This window comes from Chrysemys picta, chromosome 25 (assembly GCF_011386835.1).
Source record: "Chrysemys picta bellii isolate R12L10 chromosome 25, ASM1138683v2, whole genome shotgun sequence".
In the NCBI taxonomy this organism is placed as follows: Eukaryota; Metazoa; Chordata; order Testudines; family Emydidae; genus Chrysemys; species Chrysemys picta.
Genome location: NC_088815.1, coordinates 4,912,668 through 4,934,848, shown reverse-complemented (window position 1 = coordinate 4,934,848; position 22,181 = coordinate 4,912,668). Strand labels below are relative to the sequence as shown.

General features: G+C 46.4%; 1 protein-coding gene across 15 annotated transcripts in view; it reads left to right on the top strand.

The window, feature by feature from the left end:
- The window catches only part of TCF3 (transcription factor 3), a 118,665-nt gene that overhangs the window by 24,431 nt on the left and 72,053 nt on the right, over window positions 1–22,181 (top strand). The window lies entirely within an intron of this gene.

The window sequence follows — 22,181 nt, the reverse complement described above, 5'->3', positions numbered from 1 at the left end:
TAAAAGGTGGCACACCAGGGAATTGAAGGGCTCTACGGAGACCCAATGAAGCAAACAGGAGGTAGTTCTAGTGTGTGCGGAAGGGGATGAGGGCGAATGGCAGGCATCTGTCCCGTGCCCTTCCCATACAGAGAGAGAGTTCCACAATACTTCGGCAGTCTTGATTAGCATATTAGTTTCAACAAGCCGAGTTCTATATGCCACAGAGGGGAAACAAGGTACTGTACTCCTTCAGTGTTGACTTAAAATTTAATTAATTTTGTTGCCAAATGAGGCATGAAATGCAGTGTGAAATATATAGCAGCACTGAATGCTTAATTGTACGGGGACTGGAAAATGTAGCAAGCACTGAGAGTAAGAGATTACCTGAGGCAAATGTGGGCACGATGTTCTGGGGACGTTTTCTTTTGGGGCGCCACTGAGCATCTGTCGACGGGCAGTGGCGCAGCAGAGAGCGAGCTCTGGTTGAAGTGTAGCCCAGCTGGTGATGGCCTTCCCGTGCGCTTAGGGAGAGCTTGAGTAACACAGAGAGTAGGGGCTTGTCTACATGGAGAAGCTATTTATGATTTCCTGTTTGTATTGGAATGTCTAGGAGCGTCCGTCATGGACTGGGTCTCCATTGTGCTAGGTGCTGTACAGAATTAAAAGCACAATAGCTATTGTGCATTAGCTCCCCATGGGGACCCTGTTACTCCATGCGACGAGTGCCTTTGTATGCTTCAGCTTCATCCGCTTCCAAAGTGGATCCAGGTACACTTATACTCCACAGTAGCTATTTCACTGTGTAGATGAGCCCTAGGGGTCCTGGGCAGTGCCAGTGACCTAATGCAACAGGGGTTGAGTGTGGAGGGGTGCTGCATTTTGGTGGTGCCATCTTTGGGTGAGACATTAAAGGGGGGACAGGTTTATGTTAAAGCTGCCAGCGCAATTCACCAGGGTAGTATCTGGGCTAACTCTCATTTCAGTGGGTTTTAATTTACAAGACTAAACAGTTTTCCATCTTACTCTGATGCATACTGGGCAGTCTTGGAGCATGTGAGGTTGTGTTCTTATTTCTACATCTTTGCAACTACACGAGGTGCTCTCCAAGCAGACACTGGCTTGCAGACTAATGCAGGGCTTGTCTGCACACACATACTTGCTCAGTCTTAACTAAATGTATGTTTTTAAGACAATTTAAGCTGGTGCAACCCCCTGTATGGAGACTTATTTCAGTTTAGCTAAAGTCAATTGGGAATAAGTTTAAACTAAACTCTTGAACTGAAATAAGTGGGCCCACAAAAAGGGGTTGTACCAGTCTACTAATTTGGTCTAAAAACATACATTTAGTTAACCTACTACAACTTCCTGTGTGGACAGTCTTATATTGGTTTGGTTTGAGCTGATTTGGGAACAGGTTTAAGCTAAATTCGTTTTGAGTGTTTGTACGCAGCCTTTTGCACCAGTTTAACTAAATCGGGATAAACACTCACCGGAAGTTGTAAACTGGTGCGTCTTCTGTATGTAGACAATGCCGAAAGTATTCTGTAGCAGATTCTGAACTTGGCATTGGCCTTTTCTCTGTACTCAGAGAAGGTAGATGCAGCAGACTCCTCTCCATGGATGTAGAGGGATTGGCATCATATCTAGGCTAGAGAATCTTGACAGATTGGTCTTTTTATGGGGACCTGGGGAAGGCGGTAGAATTGGGTGTGTGACCTCTTTCCCCCTCCCCCCTTGCTGCTTTGTGATGTACAAAGAAGGCCTAGAATGTGGTGTGCCCTATTTTATATTAGAAATTCTAATCATGCCTGCCTTGAAAGACTTTATGGTGCTAGAGAGCATAAAGAGACCGAAGCAACTGGGTGATGGTACTTTTAGGCTGTCTAGAACATTGTGGAGGTTTTTGACTTCAGTGCCTAACAGGCATTTTGGAGGAAGAATGTCTTTGTGGAAAATTCAGCACCCCTTTTTGTCAAAGGAGGTCGAGTTCAGTGTCTACACTCTGAGATCTAGCCAAATCAGGGAAGGTCAGATATTCCTGATATTTTGAATGTAAAATAAGTAGAGAAAGGAAAAACGCACATCAGCCTTCGTGCGTTGCCTTTATATATCTTAAAGACATGAGGGGAGGGGTAAACCCACTTTAAGATTATCTTTAAATCCACCTTTAGCTTATACTTAGAAATGAGATCGGCAGATGATAAATACAGTAGAACCTCAGAGTTACGAACTGACCAGTCAACCACACATCTCATTTGGAACTAGAAGTATGCAATCAGGCAGCCGCAGAGACCCCCCGCCACCCTCCCCCCCCCCCCAAAAATCAAATCAAATACAGTACAGTACTGTGTTAAACTTAAACTACTAAAAAAAATAAAGGGAAAGTTTAAAAATAAAGATTTGACAAAGTAAGGGAACTGTTATTGTGCTTGTTTTATTTAAATTAAGATGGTTAAAAAACAGCATTTTTCTGCTGCATAGTAAAGTTTCAAAGCTGTATTACGTCAGTGTTCAGTTGTAAACTTTTGAAACAACCATAATGTTTTGTTCAGAGTTACAAACATTTCAGAGTTATGAACAACCTCCATTCCCGAGGTGTTGGGAACTCTGAGGTTCTACTGTATAAAACAGCAGAATGTTCCCTGCAATCTGCTCAGGATAATTAACATTTAATATCTCATTTCAATATATTTAGGAGAAAAACTCATTGAAAAGTTTGGCACGGGGATCATGAAAAATGTCAAAATCTTTGAAATTCTTTTCATTCTGCAGGTTTCAAAATGGAATGTCTTAAACACATTTCTGTACAGATTTGTGACTATTTAAGTTTTATTGAATTTTTTCAGGCCTCCGCCTCCAGCCTTTTAACTTACTTCCTGTACAACTCTGCTGCTTCTCAAAAAGTGAGGAAGTTTTCAAAAGTTAGGAGTGGGAAAAGGAAAAAAATGAGAGAAGAGGCGGCAGCTCTTTTTACTTTGAACAGTTTTTTTTATAAATCCAACATTTTGTTGAATTTTTGAGCTGGTGGGGAAAAAATCATTTGAAAAATTTCAGCCTCTGTTTGGGAGGCATAAACTTAGATTTTCCAGGCACCTGTGCTTCTTCCTTTATCTTGTCTGCAGGGCAGCGAGTGGCTTCCTGAAAACGGTACATATTTAACTCTAAAATGTAACTGACCAAAAATGGCTTCCCCTCGCTCCATGTGTAGTCCAGACATGTCTGCTTTACTGTCCCAAAGTAAGTTTGTGTTACTTCTGTTGGCTCGGCACATCAATCAGAGCATGAGCTGCATCCTCTCGGGCTCACTGATCATTCCTTAACTGAGTTCTAACTGCCGGGCCCAATTCCGCCAAGAAGCAAACCCCGATATGTCTAAAGGAGGTATCTTTATGATCTGTGACTATGCACAGCAAGGAAGAATGCCTGGGACCTGGAATCTGAGCTGCAAGTTTGCAGGAGTGTCAGATTCTCTGTGAAAGGCAGGTGCTGCGCATTAAAACACTGGACCCTCACGAGGCTGTCGGTAGAGTTGCTTTCCTGAATAGAACCCACTCTACTGAGATCTTCCTACCAAATGTTCCTGGTTGGACTGATTGACTACATGTTTTCTGAATTGTAGTATTGAATGCACACTGCCCGAGTCTTCCCTGTGGATGGAGAGGTAGAATTCCTACCTTGACCGTACTCCTTTGCATCACAGATTTTGTGGTCTGAAAAACCCTCCTTTCTGTGGTGGGTGAAGATTCTGCACCTGATGTAGGTGACCTGTCAAAAACTATCCCAAAAAATGGGCCAGCATCCTGCCTAAAAAGAGAGCGAGCGAGCGGGCGGGCTTCAGTTCGAGCGTGCTTGCAGATCTCCATGGGTGTGATAGGCTGCCTGAGGCAAAATGGATCCTGTAGGCGATCCATCAGCAGAATGGTTAAGAGAGCAAAAGCTCTGGATTGGGAAGGAGAATCCAATTGCCTTTTCACCTGCAGGATTGTGCCAATATGGCCTATAGTCCTCTAGTGTGGCTGTTCCCTTCCCATCACTAAATACGTGGGAGGCAGTTAGGGGGAGGGTTGACCTGTCTCGACTGATGAACAAGACCATGGAAAAATGTGGTCACTCGGGTGGTTAAGTACACAGTCGCTTCCTAGCATAGGGAAAACATGGAGTTGCCAGTCTCTCTACCTCTGTTGTGTGTGGTGTCTTTTTTTTTTTTTTAAGTGAGGGGGTCTCTCTTCCAAAGGCTTGTTAACGCCCTATTAACATTGGTATACAAAACAGCAGTATACCATTTAATTAGGAAAAATAAGTACTAACCTCCACCATATGTTGCTCTTCTCCTGATATTTGCATTTGAAAGTCCGACTGAATTTCAATGTGGAACTGGATTTTATCCAAATGAATGGCCTCCAAGTCTGGTGTTTTGTGAGAAGATAAATGTACATTCCGATCAAATTTGGTGTCTTGGGTTTTTTTTTTAATGTATTTAGCAAGAGCTCCTTGTTCCTGCAGTTGCAGCTCAGTGTCTTGCACTTTTGCACTCAACCCTCAAACTAAGATGTCTAGCTGTGTGGCCATCCCTGCCCTCTCCGAAATGCAAAGAGGCAAGTCCGAAGGGAGGATCTTAAGCGGGGCATTTTCAATGGCAAACTCCCTTCTAGCAAAACTAATGTCCCGGCTAGTATGAGTCCTGGCACCTTTGATTTCCAGCATTTTCTTGATTTTTGGAGGTGAGCAGAAGTGAAAGGCCTAATCTACGTTACTCTTTCCTTCCCACCATTGCTGTAGCAACAGCCGGAGCAGTATGCAGGGAGCCACTGACCACCTTGTATTCTAGACCTGCCCTGAGCCGAGGACTGGACAATATGTCTGGGCTAGTAGTACCCACTCTATGCTAGCGCTCCTACTGGTGGAGCTGATGCAGTGGGCCACTTTAATGAAAGCAAGCCTAGCTTAGACGCTCCCGGAGTGTAACTACATTGGCAATGCTAGGTTGAGGAACTCTTTGCATAGTCCAGAGGCCAGATGGCCTGTTTGTCGCCTGAGAGGAAGGCTGGTCCAGTAGTTAGTGTACTAGCCTACAATTTGCGAGATGCCAGTCTACGTCCTGCTCTGCGACAGACTTCTTGTGTGGCCTTGGGCAAGTCACTTTAGCATCCGTGTCTCAGTTTCCCATCTGCAGAAGCTGAATAGCAGCACCTCTCTACCTCACAGGAGGGATAAAAGCATTTAAAATTGTGAGGTGCTTGCATACTACAATGATGAGGGCCATATGAGTTCCTAAGATAGATAGATGCAACATTGATTGATTTAAAGGGTTTTAAAGTCCCTACTTCAGTTGGGATTTATTTTTGTTTTTGTTTTTTTTACCCTAGTGACCTTTGTCTTCAGCTGAAAAGTGGATTTTTCTTCTTGTCTACAGGGACATTTCAACCAAGTAGATTAGGTCCCTATTTTACGTTTTGAGGTAGCGACAGGACAGGCAAGGTTGTTACTGACTTTTTCTTCACTTATTTGGCAAGAGCTAAAAAAGAGTTCATTTCACCCCCTTTGCCTCTGTGAATCTTGCTTCAGAAAAATATTGAGAGTCCTAGGGTGTATTTTATATTTTTGGGGATGGAATTGGTTGTCCCATTACCTGTTTCCCTCTCTTGGCCACTCAGAGACCAGCTCAATCTTTAAGACAGCTTTTTGGTTTTTGGTTTTTATGTCTTAATGCGGCTGAACTAAAATGATTGCATTATCAGCTGCAGATAATGGAATTACAAGTCAGGAAGCACAAGTTGAAAAGTATTTAAAAAATAAAAAGCAAGTGATATACATTCACTGTCTAAAAGGATAGCTGGGAAGACCTTTCTCCCATGACTCTTGCACAAAGATAGCTCAGTATTACTGCAGCTCAGTGTTGTTCCTGGATCATTTAGTTCTTCATATGATTGAGGAAGAGTAGCTCAGTGCTTAGGGCAATTGCCTGGGACTTGGGGAAACTCGGGTTCAGTGCCCTGCTCTGCTACAGGCGTCCTGTTTGCCCAGGGATAAAAGACCAGTGGCTGGCCTGGGTCAGCTAACTGTCTGGCGGGGTTCAGGCTGCAGGGCTAAAAATGGCTGTGTAGGTGTTCAGGCTTGGGCTGGAGCCAAGGCCCTGGGACCCTGTGAGGAATATACCCATAATAGCACTTTCTGACCTCATCTGGGGGCGGCTAGTTACAGTAAAGGTGGTGAGGGGCTCAGATACTACAGTAACGAGGTGGGGTGGGGGTTAACTAGATAAACTGCCCTTGGGAATTCGGTTTGGATGCTTGCATGTCTATCAGGTGCCCGTCCAGCGCAATCCCAACAGAGATGTGCAGCAAGAGCCAATGTGCGTTGGCTCTATTAGGCTGGATATTTATTTTCATAGTTCAGTGGACCAAGATGGAAAACAGATCACAGCAGTACTGCCAAATTCTACTGCAACGGTAATTTCCTTTCTAAAAGGAGAAGGATGTTGCGGAGTTAGTGGCTTCCCATTATTTTCACCATTCTGAGCACTTTCTTGTAGTGGTCCCAGAGTGTCAGGCTGTGTGGTCTGTTTGGTTTGAAATGGCTTTGCTTTGGTATTGTGAATACACCATTGGAAAGTGACTGTGTCTGGCCCCCTCCAATGTTTGCACTCTAGTAGTGCAGCCGTCCACACGCCGCACGGGAGTACAGCATGGGTTGATTACTGTGACCAGAAGTGCTAACTTGTGGTGTTCAAAGTGGCCATTAGCCATCACAGTTTCTGTCTCCTTCCCTTCCCCCTGCCTCTCGTAAGCCGTTTGGCTAGCTAGTGACATAATTGTCCATTTAATAACAAGACTCGATGGAACAGTAGCATGGCCCTTTGTGTGTAATTTGTCCTTGTTTGGGTATGTTGTAAGAAAGGTAGTGAGTCACTTTCCATTGAGCCGGTAGTTGTCTTGCTCCTCTCTTGTGTTTGTGTTGTGTATCCAGCAGAATTATTTATAACTTAGCCAGCATCCCGGGTCTATTGTTTCAGTAAAAAGCAGGAATGACTAGATGACTTCCTGAGATTTTTTTCACCACCCCCTCATTTTTAAAAAAAAATCTTGCTTTTCCTTCCAAGTATTATATACGCCAGTTGGATGCTTCCCGCCTTCCCCCCCTTGACTGTGCATTTGGGCTGTTGACAATCCTGCTGCCGGTGTTGCTTTAATTCTGAAAATCCTCCCAACTCAGGCAAAGGTATTACAAATGCACAGACCTGGCTATAAATGGCTTTCACCATGAGTGGAGCCAGTGTGACAGGCGCTAAGCTATAATGCATGGATCCTACAGTCTTGGGTCTCCAGCTGTGCTGTTCATTGGAGGGGTTAGCTCCCACGCTCTTGTAAAAGGAAGTATCGGGGGTTGTTTTGTACTTTAAAACGTCGAGATACTAGGCATTGGAGGTAGGAAGTTACCTCTGTGCACAGCACTGGAACGAAGGTTACGCAGCACTTAAGTCCTCCCCCTTCTTTATTTTGAGGGCTTAATTGGGATGTGGTAGTGCATAGATCTAACGGGCCTACTGTATTGGGGTGGAATGTCTCCTCCTGTGAAGGCCAATTCTAGCCCCCATGGAAGTGGCACTGATTTTAGCCAGAGTGGGATTTGGCCTGGAGAATGTTGAGGATGGGATGGACATAAGTTAAAGCAGCCCCCCAGTTCCTCTTTATTCTTCTGCGCTTCCTTTCCAGTGGCACCCCTATTTGACATGTAAAGTTACCCATTTTGCGCATCTGCTGCATGCCCAGTCTGTGCAAGTGATGCACTTTGGCCCTTCCACCCTGTTTTGTGACTGGCTGATACCCGACATGCAGCTTACACCAATGCTCGTGACGGGTGAATTTGTGACCCGTGAGAAGGCAGCGAGTCCTTCATGGTTCTGTGTTTTTTATTTTATTTTGTTTTGTGCCCAGAAGAAGGGATTTTGTGCCAAATCTCCTCCATGGTGTTGTCCTCAAATGGTCAATCAAGCGAACGTACTTTTCATTGTCTCCACTCCCCCTTCTTTCTGTTGCCCCTTTCCCAGCTCATGCGGTACAGCATTTATCCAAGGTAACTTTATATATCCAGACACAATGGTGGTCCTCTTTGTTCTAAGACACTTCCCTCTGGAAGTCACTGGACACAGACTCTCCAGGCATAATAGGGGTATCAGTGTGGGATGGAGGTTTGTTTTGTAAACTCTGCACTTTCTTATGATCCATTTGGAAAGTGCCTGTTGGGTAAACATCTTTTGAGAACTACCAAGAATCAGAACAATGCCCAAGATCCCATCTGTGCACGTGAAACCTTGATGTTAAAATGGCTTACGTCCCCATCCCTCCTGTCCCTGTTCCCCCTCCCCAATACATTTTTAAATTGAAGAGTAAAACTGTAACATGAAAATGATTTGAATTCCTTGTTCTGTCGCTGACTCTTTTGGATACCTCGATGGGATCCCTTCCTTGTCCTCATGCTGTCTCTTCCCTGTCTCCTTCTCCACTGATGTAATATTCAACCTCTGGTGTTAGGGTGACTGGGATATAGGTCTGTGTGTGAGTAAAATGACACTGTCATCTGTGTGTGAAACAGCTGAAGAGGAAGAGAGAACACCTCGGTCTGCAGAAGTTTTCTCAGTTTCTGTTATTTTGGAACGCAAAACTTAACATTTGGTTATTTTTAAGTTATTGTTTTAAGCTAGACAAATGCAAGCCTTTGCTTGTCCTTTTACCCTCATAAAGTATTTTCCTAACTTGGGCGGCTCCAGACCACTCCATCGGGGATAGGAGCAGCATTGAGGGTGTAGAAAGTTTGATTATCCTGCATTTACTTCACCTCCAGACTCAAAGGCCAGAAATGTGGCTTTTCCAGAATTCACTTGTTCCACAGGGAAACCTGAAGTTTATCCAAGCAGAATTCTGAGACTTTGAAAATGTTGCAGTGTTCACACGCAAAATAAATCCGCTTTGAGTGGAAAATGGGCCCTTGAATTGTGTTGGGAATAGTTTTTTGCACACTTGCAATATCCCGTTTTGCTTTTCTAAATGCTTCTCTAAGCAGACCATCAGGAATCTGCCACAGACCTGGGGCTATTGTGGAACTCCTAGACAAATCAGAATTGGTCGGTCTGTCTGCAAGGTGGCAGGCAACCAGGCAGTTGGAGAGCTTGTGCTAATGGAGCCCCCTGGTTCTCAGCACATTTGTGCTCTTGCTAGAAGAAATTTGGTCTTTTCCAGCGCTAGTTTTATTGTTAGTATTACAGCACCTCAGGCCTCCATTTTTCTGGGTGCTGCACAGCACGTTGTGAGGGTCCGTGCTCTGAAGAGTTGATAATGTCAACAGACAATGGTTGGGAGAGGAATTGGAGGTACAGAAAGGGAAAGCAGTGACTGCCCAAGGCAGTGGTCGGGAACAGGCAACGGCGGGCACTGGGGGCTGCGGGGGGCCGTGCCTGCGGACGGACAACGTCTGCAAAATGTTTCACGGCCCACAATCAGATTACCCTGATGGGCAGCCTGTGGCCTGCATGCAACCCACCACTGGCTCAAGGCCATAAGCGTGGCAGAGGTAGGAATAGAGCCAAGGTCTCCTGAGTCCCTAACCAATCAACTGCACTGCCTCCCGATTACGTAGGTTTTTTTTCTCTCAGTGTGTGCTTCTCTTAGCCTGGAGAGTTCTGTCCTGGGGAGATGGTACAGAAGAACATTAGGGTAATTCCCTCTGCTTTGTGGCAGGACCAGCCCATTACTTACCAGCGCTGCTTGTACTCCAGGAGTTCCATGATGCATCCGCATTCCAGACGTGTGGTGTGTGTTAGGTGGTTTCTGTTCTGTTCCATGCAACTTCACAAACTTTGGTGTAAAGTGTCTCAGCCCCAGGAGGAAAAGCTCAGCCTGTATGGCATTGAATTCCCTTTTCCTGCCACTCCTCAAGTTTATGAAACAAAACAAACAAAAAAAAGAGCTAGAGCATTGACTTGTATTTCCCACTCTAAGGGGGGGACCTTACTTTAGCACCCTGGGGTATGTTTTAGGTCTACACAGCAAGCGGCAACCCACAGCAGACTCCAGGCTTGGGCTCTGAAGCACAGTTGCCAACTTTCGTGTGGTAAATAAGCAACCCCAACTTTCATAATGAGCCAAAAATCAAGCTAATCACATTTCAAAACAAGCCAAACCCTAAGAACCCCAACACTCCAGGTGACTAGATTGCCCCCCGGTGTGCAGTCTGGGACTGAGGTGGGCCCGTTGTGCACCCCGACTCTCAATCTCTCTCTCTCTTCCCCCTCCCGCCCCATCTTCTCTGAAGATGTCTGCGCAGTGTGCAGAGACGGTCAAAAAAGCAAACAGGATGTTAGGGATCATTAAAAAGGGGATAGAGAATAAGACTGAGAATATATTATTGCCCTTATATAAATCGATGGTACGCCCACATGTCGAATACTATGTTCAGATGTGGTCTCCTCATCTCAAAAAAGATATACTGGCATTAGAAAAGGTTCAGAAAAGGGCAACTAAAATGATTAGGGGTTTGGAACGCCATATGATGAGAGATTAAAGAGGCTAGGACTCTTCAGCTTGGAAAAGAGGAGACTAAGGGGGGATGTGATAGAGGTATATAAAATCATGAGTGATGTGGAGAAAGTGAATAAGGAAAAGTTATTTACTTATTCCCATAATACAAGAACTAGGGGTCACCAAATGAAATTAATAGGCAGCAGGTTTAAAACAAATACAAGGAAGTTCTTCTTCACTCAGCGCACAGTCAACTTGTGGAACTCCTTACCTGAGAAGGTTGTGAAGGCTAGGACTATAACAGCGTTTAAAAGAGAACTGGATAAATTCATGGAGGTTAAGTCCAGTAATGGCTATTAGCCAGGATGGGTAAGGAATGGTGTCCCTAGCCTCTGTTTGTCAGAGGATGGAGATGGATGGCAGGAGAGAGATCACTTGATCATTGCCTGTTGGCCCACTCCCTCTGGGGCACCTGGCATTGGAGACTGTCGGTAGACAGGATACTGGGCTAGATGGACCTTTGGTCTGACCTGGTACGGCTGTTCTTAGTGTGTGTCCCCCGCCCCTGCTTACCGGGAGCTGATTTAAAAAAAAAAAAAAAAGGCAACAAGCTGCTACAAGCCAACCAAGCTACAAGCCAAAAAGCAACTCACAAGCCAATTAAGCCAAAAACAAGCCCAATTTCTGCATTTTTTCCCCGTGGGTTTGGCATGTCTGCTCAGAAGTGGGGAGGGGGGAGGCGGCTTCAGAGCTGGAGCTTCAATCTGAGCCCCGATGTCTACACAGCTGTTTTCAGTGCTGTAGCGTGTATCCAACTCTGTGGAGCTGGCTCTGAAACATGCTCCCTCAGGCTCTGTAGACATACCCCTTCTCTCCTAGGGTTTAGCACCCTGGTCTCCATTCTGGCAATGACAAATGGCACGGAAGCATCTAAAATGAGAACAAAAGTGCTACGTTTTACTGCTCTCCTGGGGCAGCTCAGAAGCCAAGTTTATGAGCAGAACTTCTGCCCTTTACAAGCTTTTGTTTTTAAAAAAGGTTTTTAAAGTCAAACCCTCAGGACTGGTGCTTCTTACCCAAGAAAAGACTGAAAGAGGAGACAGTTCTGAGTGCGAGGTATAAAGATTCATGCTGCCACACCCTAGCGTGTGAAACCTTCAGGAGGATGGAGGAGACTATTCATGCTTAGTGGAAGCAGAAGGATATATTTGGGGTAAATAATTGTGAACATACCACACAGGCATTTAAGGGATAACCTCTTTTGTTTTGTTCTGTGCAAAGGGAGGCTGGATTCAGTTCTCCTAGGGTCTGTTCCTATCTTTGCCCCAGACGTTGTGTGATCTGGGTCACGTCACTTCACCTCTCTGTTTCCCCATATATAAAATGGTTAGAATAATATTTCTCTCTCCAGGGGGAGGGGGGTTGCTGAGGTTTAATTAGTATTTATAAAGTATTATGAGAGCCACAGGTAAAGGTGCTATAGAAGGCAAAGCAATCAACAGCAGCCAAGACTCTTATGTCAAGGCAATACGTTGTAGCATCAGGAGAGGCCCATGTAGCGTTGGGTGGATATGCTGTTTTTAAAGAGAGAGACCTTTGGAATGGTGCATTGCCCCTGCAGACTTCACAGGGCGTTCTCTTAACGGGGGGGGAGGGGGGGGGGTCAAACCCTGATTGGGAGGGTCTTTAAAAGGGATACATATTTAAGGGAATGGCTTCCGGAGAAGGGAGCGTATCTGGAGAGGCCGGATGGGATTTTCAAAGGCACTTAATGTTACCCTGAGGCTGCTCCTGTGGAAGTCAGGCAGAGTTTTACCATTAACTACAACGGGAGTAGAGTTGGGGTAGTTCACGTATACAAATCCCCACCCCCTGCTAACACACGGGAGTTTCGCTCAGGATTGCCTGGTCATGGCTATAATGCACGTTTCTCAAACAGTTCCAGGGGCCTTAGCTATGGGTGTCTAGAGGCTGGGCAGCTTTCCTAGTTCCCCACCCGACAGCAGCCCAACATGTGCAGGGAAGGAGGAATTTGTCAATCCCAGAACATGCCTGGGGTGGGACAGAGGAGCACTTTCTGTGGCCAGTAGGAGGCGCAAGGATGTGGCTGGGGCAGGTTAACCACTCTGCAGCAGCACTGACTGCCAGTTACTGAATGGACAGATTTGGGGCAGATTCCTGCCAGGTGTCTGGCAGCACTGGTTTTTGGGAGAATGTTTGAAAGGATAATTTTAGCTGATAGGTTGAAACTCTGCTCTTAAGAACAGCCACACTGGGTCAGACCAAAGGTCCATCAAGCCCAGTATCCTGTCCTCTGACCGTGGTCAATGGCAGGTGCCCCAGAGGGAATGAACAGACAGGTTATCATCAAGTGATCCATCCCATCACCCAATCCCAGCTTCTGGCAAACGGAGGCTAGGGACACCATCCCTGCCCATCCTGGCTAATAGCCATTGATGGTCTTATCTTCCATGAATCTATTTAGCTCCCTTTTGACCCCCCCAACCCCTCCCCTAAATTAGACAATTAGACCTTGCCAGAGGGTGTTATGGATTATAAAGTTGTAAATCTGATGGCATTTCCCCCTGCTCTGTGTACAGCTTGGTAACAACGGTCTGGTTTTGTATTTGGGTGAAGGGTTTTAGCACTATTTTATGTACACATGCTCCTGTTCTGGGAACAGATTGTATCATCTGCAAGAACAGCTCTTCTTTTCCTCCTGCTTCCATGCTCTCGCCACTTAAATAAATATCTGTCCCCTTTGAAGAAATATGCTGTGTTTGGTGCGGTACTGAGAGGGGGGGAAAAAGGTTAGTCTACTAGGGAGCTGGTTATTAAATAAATGGGAGCTTAATTGATGGGTTAGGGCTCCTTCAGTATACTGGTCAACCAGGTTAGCCAGTAGCTGGCACTGTTAATTGCTGGAGGAGTTTGTGGCTAATTTAACTGGCCATAGATTTATCTGTTCCTTAGAGATTGTCTATGAAAGAAAGTTGTAGTAGTTTAATTTAAATTGGTTTTAAAACTGAATTAAACTGGTGCACAGATAGTTGGAGTGGTTTATTTTAGGAGTGGTTTATATCAGTTTAGTTTTAACTTGGTAAGAAACCACCTTGGCTAAATTGGTGAGAGACACTTTAAAACCAGAATAAGGCTTCCTATGCAGCATTTTGCACTGACTTAACTAAATTGGTTTAAAACGTCACACCATTTAGTATAAAGTGGTGCAAATGTATATCTAGACAAGCCCTTGCACTGTTTGCAATCAGAAAAGGGAGCATCCCATCTTGGATGTCAGGAAAGCACAGTGTGGCTTTGTGGGTACTATGAGACTATACTATTAATAGATGAGCTATTTTGCATGCATTAATAAGGGTATAGGTAACTGGCAATTTTCTTCAAGCCTTGAATCATCTTCTAGCCAGCAGACTAAATCTAAAGGCCAGAGGCCACCATGAAAAATCAGAGATGGCCACCAGAAAGGTTCCGGTGCTGTAGCATCTCTGCTGTTGCTGCTCATTGCTTTCCCAAGCAGCAGCAAAATGAAATGTTAGAGGTGGTCGATTTAACTGCTGCACTTGGTTCTGTATAGCAGTAGTGAGGCAGATAATCATGTTAATGTCACTTGTCTTCTGCTTGGGAGAACTCTGAGCTGCAGCTGAGGCATTGGAGCTGACAGTAGACTCCGGAAGACAGCACTATGTTCCTGGGCTTTTTCTTGGTTCACATTTGGAAGGTTTCCATTGCAGCGCTAAGGCTAGAAAATTACTTTTATTTTAAAAATGAGAGCTTACATTCTGCAAAAATTTAGAGCTAAAGTCTCTTCACTTGCTAAGGCAAGTGTTTTGCTGAGCATGGGTCCGTAGATAAGTGAATTCTTCAAGCCCTGATGGCATATGTGTGCAGTTACCTACAAGGGCCTCTCTGCATTCTAAAAACCTCGTGGGGGTGGACCTGGTTACAAATTGTTTTCCCTCAATGTTGTTCAAATGCAGCTCAGTCTCATCTATGCTGGAAGACCAAACAGTTTTCTAACCATGCTCTTTGGCCGTAACGTGAGTGAACTAGCCTTCACTTGAGAAATCGGCCACTGCCATGTGGGGATGCTAGCATAGGAGCACTTGTAGCACTGTCATCTCAGCCTGGTCTGAGCAGAGCTAGGTGATGCAGGGTTAAATCCCCGGTGTCTTGTCTGCCCTAGTTGCCCCAGTTGTGATCGGAGGATTCCAGTGAGGTGTACTAAACAAGCCAAGTTTGAAATTTCTGGTTTCAGAACTTTTTGAGTTATCTAGGTTACAACCCATAGACGAGATGGAGGGAGGGCAAGGTCTCTGGGGAGGGGTCAGAGCGGGGGTAGGAAGAGGTGCAGCAAGGGCAGGGCCTTCAGCAAGGGGGCGGGGCTTCGGGGCAGAGCAGGGGTGGAGCATCCACTGGGAAAAATAAGTCAGTGCTTATGTGACAACCTGAATTTTTACTCTGTGGATAGGTGGGTGAGGGGTTTTTTTTGTTTGTTTTTTGTTTTTTAAGTTATGGGGTGCAGTTAAGAACAAGTGACACTTAAGCTGAATGTCAGGGGAAACTTCCTAATACTGAAATTTACCAGACAGCTTTATTAGCTTTCTGTAGAAAGAAGTGTTATCGCCTGTCTAGACAAAGCACTAGAAAATACAACATACTGTAGGGAAGAGAGATGGACTAGATAACCTAATAGGTCTCTTTTTGTCTCTAGCTTGCTCCAGTGAATAGTGCTGATGACTTGTGTGAATTTCATTTAAAGGACTTACACCGGTTAGCATTTTTGGGTGTTTATGCATGTTTAGCAGCTCTGCAAAATAGACTCCTTCTGTTTCACATGCAGGGCTACGTTGTTTGCCCCAAAACAGCTCAGTGGGTCGCAGTGTGTTCCAATTCCTGTTGTAATATTTCATTGAATGTAGTTCTTTCTCTTGTGAATGCTTTCGTGTGTTAGTTTTGCTCTTCCCACAGCAGGAAAATAAAGCCCCTTTTTTAATAGCTCTTCCACAGACAGGAGCTCTCTTGAGGAACTGCCACATCGATTTTTTTTTTTTTTTTTGGGAGGGGGGAAGGAAATTTTAAACCAAAGAATCTAGCCCTGATGGGACTGAACTGTTAAGCACTGATACTAAAATCTGCACATAGGAAGCCATATATGCAGGGCACAACAATCACTTTTGTTGGTTCTTGAAAACCCAGGAACTATATTACATGTTCTTGAGTGCTATTTACTGGCATTTTATCTGTAACTACTATTTACATATATACAGAGCGTTCCTATAACATTAACTGCTTGGATGAGTGGGGAGGACCTTGAAAAAACTCATGAGCAGGGAGGGTGCTATGTGGTACGAGCTAGGAGAGCACTGACCACACAGACTTTTATAGTTGACAGCAGGGGTAGTCAAACTTTTTTGCCTGGGGGCCACATCTGTGTGGGGAAATGGCATGCAGGGCCATGAATGTAGGGCAGGGGATTGGGGTGCGGGAGGGGCTGTGGGGTGCAGGAGGGGGCTCGGGGCAGGAGGTTAGAGTGCAGGGTGCAGCAGGGGGTCGGGGGCTCAGGGTAGGGGGTTGGGGTGCAGGAAGGATGTGGCGGGGGCTCAGGGCAGAGGATTGGGGTGCGGGCTCTGGTGGACGCCGCTTACAGCGAGCAGCTCCGCAGTGGCAGCGACGTGCAGCGGGGCTAAGGCAGGCTCCCTGCCTGCCCTGGCCCCATGCTGCTCCCAGAAGTGGCCAGCATGTCTGGCAGTGGCTCCTGGGGGTGGGGTGGGGCAGGCGGCTCCCCCGCACGCTGCCCTCGCCTGCGGGTACCACTCCCAAAGCTCCCATTGGCCATGGTTCCCCGTTCCTGGCCAATGGGAGCTGTGGGAGGCGGTGCCTGCAGGCGAGGGCAGCACGCAGAGCCCTCCCCCCAATCCTCCTGGGGCCGCAGGGACATGGTGCTGGCTGCTTCCGGGGGCAGCGCAGGGCCAGGGCAGGCAGGAGTCCAAATCCGGCCCGTGGGCCATAGTTTTCCCTCCCTAGTTTACGGAGAGGTTCAGGCCCTGCCTTGGCTTTTAAATGGTGCTGATAAACCTATGAAAATGTCTCCTCCTTGCTTGCTTGCTTTTGTGCCCCCAGTTTGAATTTTCCCCAATGGGTTCCCTGCCCTAAAGCATCCCATGTTAATGCTTTTTCAGGGAAGCTGCAGGCAGTCTGGCTGCTTGCCCTAACCCTGGAGCTGAAGTGTAAGTCTCTGCCGGCTTGACATGTTAATCCACCCACGTGATGGGCTAGGGTTCCACAGAATTTTAAGTTTTCACTTGTCAGCGGAGCTGTCGGAGGAAAACCCTCTGAGTTTGGACGTGACCTGATGCAGCTGGATGGCCTGGGATGTGTTGCAAAGAGCTCTGTTTGTCTCAGTGGAGTGCTAACTCTGGAACCCAAAACAATGGGTTAATTTGCTGGTGGTTTTAGCAGACACAACCTGCTAGCACCTAACCTTAACTCTGCCAGTGTCTCTGCTGGCCGTAGTGTTTGAATATAGAGCGATAAAATAACAGCCAGCTCGTGTCTAGCTCCTTTCATCCATAGATCTCAAAGCACTTTAGAAAGGGGGGCAATACCATTATTCCATTTTACAGATGGGGAAATGAAGGTACAAAGAGGGGAAATTACTTGTCCAGGGTCACCCAGAGCCAGGAATAGAAGCCTGAGTTCTCCTGAGTTCCCAGTCCAGTGCTCTAGGCCTTTCTAGGGGTAAAGGTGTCTGTTTACAGCTGCAGTGTGCAGACTTTCCCTGTCCTGCTCCCCTGCCATTACTGCACAGCCAAGACTTCCTCAGCAGCAGAGCTTGGGCTGCAGGCGGAGTTGGGGCTAGAGGCGAAGCTGGGCTGGGGGCGGAGTGGGGCTGGGGTTGGGGGTGGAGTGGGGCTGGAAGCATGGCGCTCCCTCTCCGCCTCCATGGGGCACCCCCCAAATGTTCTAGGGGGTGTGCCCCACAGTTTGGGGACCACTGGTTTAAAAAAGAGCTGCAAAGCCAGCTTCACCTTCCTTGATTATTGGTGCCTGAGCCCATCCTTCAACTCAGCCTGTGCCCTGGCAGTGAATGAAATGGGCCATCGCTGGTCTCCATGCTCCTTGGTTATGGGCCGTATTCTACTTGCTGAGCATAAAATTCCTGCTGAGAGCAGTGGGAGTCTGCTGCGAGTTGAGAGTGAGGCAGCTTTAGCGTCACATCCCCGACCCAAAGAGCCAGGTCGGAAATATCACGTGGCCCTCTGTATGGAACGAATCTAACAACTTTGCCCTGGAGGTTGGGGCCTAGAGTGCAGATCAAGACGGGGGGAGGATGAGGCCCCCTGACAAGGTGCGGTAACAGACTGTTACTCAGGTCCAAGATCCATTATGGTGGGGTCTTCAACCAGCTCTGGAGGGCAGAGCAGACTTGCCTGGCCCTGGGAACAAGGCCCTGTCTCTCTACTGCTGCTGGCTTGCAGTCAGTCCCAGACCCTCCCTGCTGCAGAGCAGAAACTGAAACCAAAAAGTGCTGCTTCTCTGTTCAGCCCCAGAAAAATTAGCACCTCGCTGGCAGTGACCCCGGGGGTGAGTGTGTATTACTCATTCCTCCCTGTGCCCCCAATCCCCAGAGGGTATGCGTCTGTTACAGCCCCAGCTGCAGAACTCAGTTCAAGTTGTAGCGACTCTGGCTTTGAGCTCTGGAGGTCCATGTTTCAATCCCTGGTGTTGGCCAAGATGGCGGCCGTCACCCCGCATTATCCTTTGTGGCAGAGGGTGAGGCCTCCGTTCTGTTTGTCTGCCCCAGCGGCTTGAGCCCGAGAGTGCAGCATGGCAGGTGAGCCCAGAAAGAAGGCCAGGCCTCCCCTGAGCATGGCAGGTGAGCCCAGAAAGAAGGCCAGGCCTGCCCTGTCGTGACTCCTCTGCATCCCTTGGAACAGAGCTGGAGATTTTTTTGTCTGGTGCAGTTAGGAGCTGGGTCCCTCTGGCAGGGTTCATCTGGGCTCTCGTCCCTCCCCGTGTCAGATGGCCTCAGCCCCACCCTCAGCCTCCTGGGGAAGAGGGCCTAAACTCTCTAAGAGCCAGAGCAAGCCCGTAGCTCTCACTGATCAGAGGGAAGACTTCCCCGTCTCATAGGCTACTGCAGGAGAAAGGAGTCCCTGAGTGGCTGTATGGAGGCTCATGGCAGCTCTGTGAAGCGGGCCAGGGGATCGGCTGTCTCCATGGCTTGCTTTGTGCTTCTCCCATCTGCCTCAGATCACTCCTTTTGTGGGTTCCCCAGAGTCTCCGGTGCATTCGCAGGATATATCTACACTGCAAAGGGAAACCCGTGGCACCAAGTCGGAGACCGGGTCAGTTGTCGTAGGCTTGAGCTGCAGAGCTAAAAATAGCAGTGCAGATTCTCCCGCTATGGCCGGAGGACCCCACGCCCTTCCGCTGGGTTTCAGAGCTCGAGTGGGAATGTCTACACTGCTGTTTTTAGCCTCCCTGGGCTTTGATCCGGGCTCTGAGGCTGTGCGTTCTTCCTTGCAGCATAGATGTATCCGTAGAGCCCCTGTTCAGGCCCCTGAAGGAAATGTCGGCATGTTTCCTCTCTAAGTTCATTGTCTCACTTGCTGTCTCCTCCCCTAGAAGAGTGCGGTGGCTGGGAGTGTGGTCTATGCTAATGCTGTACCTGGCATGTGGAAAAAATGGTCCCATGAGCAGATCTGGCCTTTGAGGTGTCGATTCAGCATATCAGGCAATCTTGTAAACTACATGGTGTCAAGTATCGGGGTAGCCGGGTTAGTCTGTATCCACAAAAACAGCGAGGAGTTTGGTGGCACCTTAAAGATTAACAGATTTATTTGGGCATAAGCTTTCGTCGGTAAAAAAAGAAGTGAGGTTGTTTTTGTGTAAGCTACATGCCCTCCTCCTGCGTTACTGACCTGTTTCAAAGAGCAGTGAATCCTCCAACTCTCCCCTTTCAGGGTGGTTAGCCAGCAGTAATGTGAGGGTCTGCAAGACCAAAAGGGTTTGTTGTTCATGACAGAGGCCCCTCTCTGAGGACAGTAGTACTAGGAGAGCAGGTAAAATCGCATGCATCTAGGAGGGTCTACCAGGTGGCCATGTGACTGGTTGATTCACTCATCCTCTTGAGTTCTCCAGGTTAAACAGAATCCTTGGGTTGAGGGTAAGGTGCTCTCACCCTCAGTAAAAGAGAATGGCGTTAGATGGTTTTCTTCCTTCTCTGGCTACTTGCTGCTATTAAAACAGCACTGAATGGATCTGTGGACTTTAGTGCACAAGAGAATAGAAAAATCTGTCGGTGCTTGCCTGAAATCTGCCTTTCTCCGAGGAAAGTTTCCACAGATCTGGCTTACTCCTGTGCAGGTTGTTCTGTTAGAAATTGAGAGCTTATATTGAGAGTTTATATGGCTTTTGATTTAATTAAGAAACGTTGAAGTTTCTGTTAGAGCAGTTACGTGCTGCAGAGTTTATCTGTCTGGCATTGAATTATCCTGGAAGTGAATTCCATAATTCACTGACCAGGCCAGGTATCCTTTGCTGTTTGAAGTTGTTGCAAAATGCATCAGTCTTTAGAGGCTGTGTCACACGCCTTCTTTCCAGTGGCTGACAGATCTGGTTCTGCCTCTAAAGTAGCATATATGCAGAAGACCCTGCTGTTGCAGATCTGTAGATTGGTGGACTTTGTTACTTAGAGGAATTTTTCAGGTAAGCTCAGATAAAAATGTTTCTATTCTGATGTATTCTCTTAGCTTTGAAGGGAAGTTGAATTTGGAATAAGGAATAGGTTGTTTTGCAAAGATGAAAGTTCTCAAAAGAGCAGAGGAAAGGGAAAAAGAGCATATTGAAGTATTTATTTAAAAAAAAAAAAATCCCATGCGGCTCTGGAATGATGCTGCTTAGTAGCAAGTGGATAGAACCGTTCCTTTTTAATGAAATTTAAATAATCGATGGAATATTCAATTGCAGAACTATTTGGCAAAGCTCTAAATAGGTCACATCTGTCCTTTTACAAGCTGTTTTTAAGCAAAATTCTCTCACCGGGCTGCATTATGTTGACCATACATGCTGTAATAATTGGCGCTGTGGGAGAAAAATTTCTCTAAAGTACACATATTCCTAAAGTCCTGTTGTTCTGCCTGTATTCACGTGAGCTTCTCTACTATCCCCTGATAATTACGCTGGCTTACAACATTTGCAGATACTTTGCTACTGAGGCTTTTCTGTCCTTGATACACAGTGCTGTGAGCTGAACTTCGATGTGCACCTATTTGTAAGGAGTCAAAATATGCCTGGTTTCTATAGCAGCTTGTGTCTGTTTTCAGAGGAAAGAACCACAATGTAGAGTCCCAAGAGCTAGGAACAAATAAGTTACAAAATTAGGTTTGTCATCTCCTGCCATTCCCCAAAAAGGAGGGGGCGGGAGGGGAATCTTGGCGGCAACCATAGTTTTAAAAATATTTGCAAACTGAAGCCACGGCAAAGAGCTTTCATCGTTTGCAGGGACAGGTGGTGTTGAAGAACACTTTGTTTAGGAACGTTTTTTTTCTTCATTGTGTCGAACAATTCTTCTTAGTCAACCCTACTTGCGGAATGAATCACCGTGTCGCTTAATGTACCGGCTATCCTAGCAGCCACGAGGCTGCATCCTGCACGGTCCTGTGTGCCCTGCACTCCTGTTCCGGGAGTGGGAGATGAGGCAGCTCTGCACCGGGCAGGATTGTACACTTAATGCTTTGTTACAGAAGAATGCTCTTGTGTTTGACTCCACTCCTTCTCCCCCCACCATACTCTTGACAAAGACATGAGCTGTTTTTTCCTCTTGCTCCAAGGAAGTTTATAATGCAAGATGATGAATTGTTAGGAAAAATTTAGAGGCCATGATGCACGGACCCCGATCTTCCTCCGAAAGAAAGGCAATACGTATTTAACAGATAAAGTGCCGAAAACATTGTGACGCAATGTGTGTGTTATATAGGCAGCTGCCAAATTTCCATATGCCCTCATCTTTACTAACTTCTCTAATTCTTTACTGTCCCTAGCCCTTTCATCTGCTGACTTAAAAGTGCAGCGGAGGATGTGAGGTGGCGGTCTTTACATGTGTAAGTTAGACTGTTACTGTGATTTGAATGTGTGCCAACTTTTTTAGTTTTCAGTGGATGTGATGGATGAAATAACTGTTATTTTACTTCACTTTGATTTAAAACGCATCCATCCAAAGCTTCTGCGATGCCAGATTAGCTTTTTGGGTTGGGTTAGGTGGCAGTAGGCATTTGTCACCTGCTCTGATCTTCTCATTAAAGGTGGCTAACCAGAGCCAGGTTAGAACAAAATTGTCTTGCAAGTGAGTTATGGTTGTATCTTTTGCAAGGTAAAAAACAAACTAATGTGGTGACTTTAAAAATACTCAGGAAGATACAAATTGGAGCAGAAGTGTGTGTGTGTGTGTGTGTGTGTGTGTGTGTGTACACCTGCATATAATTTTATTATATAATTGTCCATGTAAAATTAAGTCTCTTTATGCAAGTCTGTGTACAGAATGCTGGGGCATATGCAGCCAGCATATATACTATACTACTTCATTCCTTACTAGCATTTAAAGCTTCTATATACGCTCAGCAACAAAAATGCTTTCACTGGGCAATATTTGAGTTAGTGTCAGGT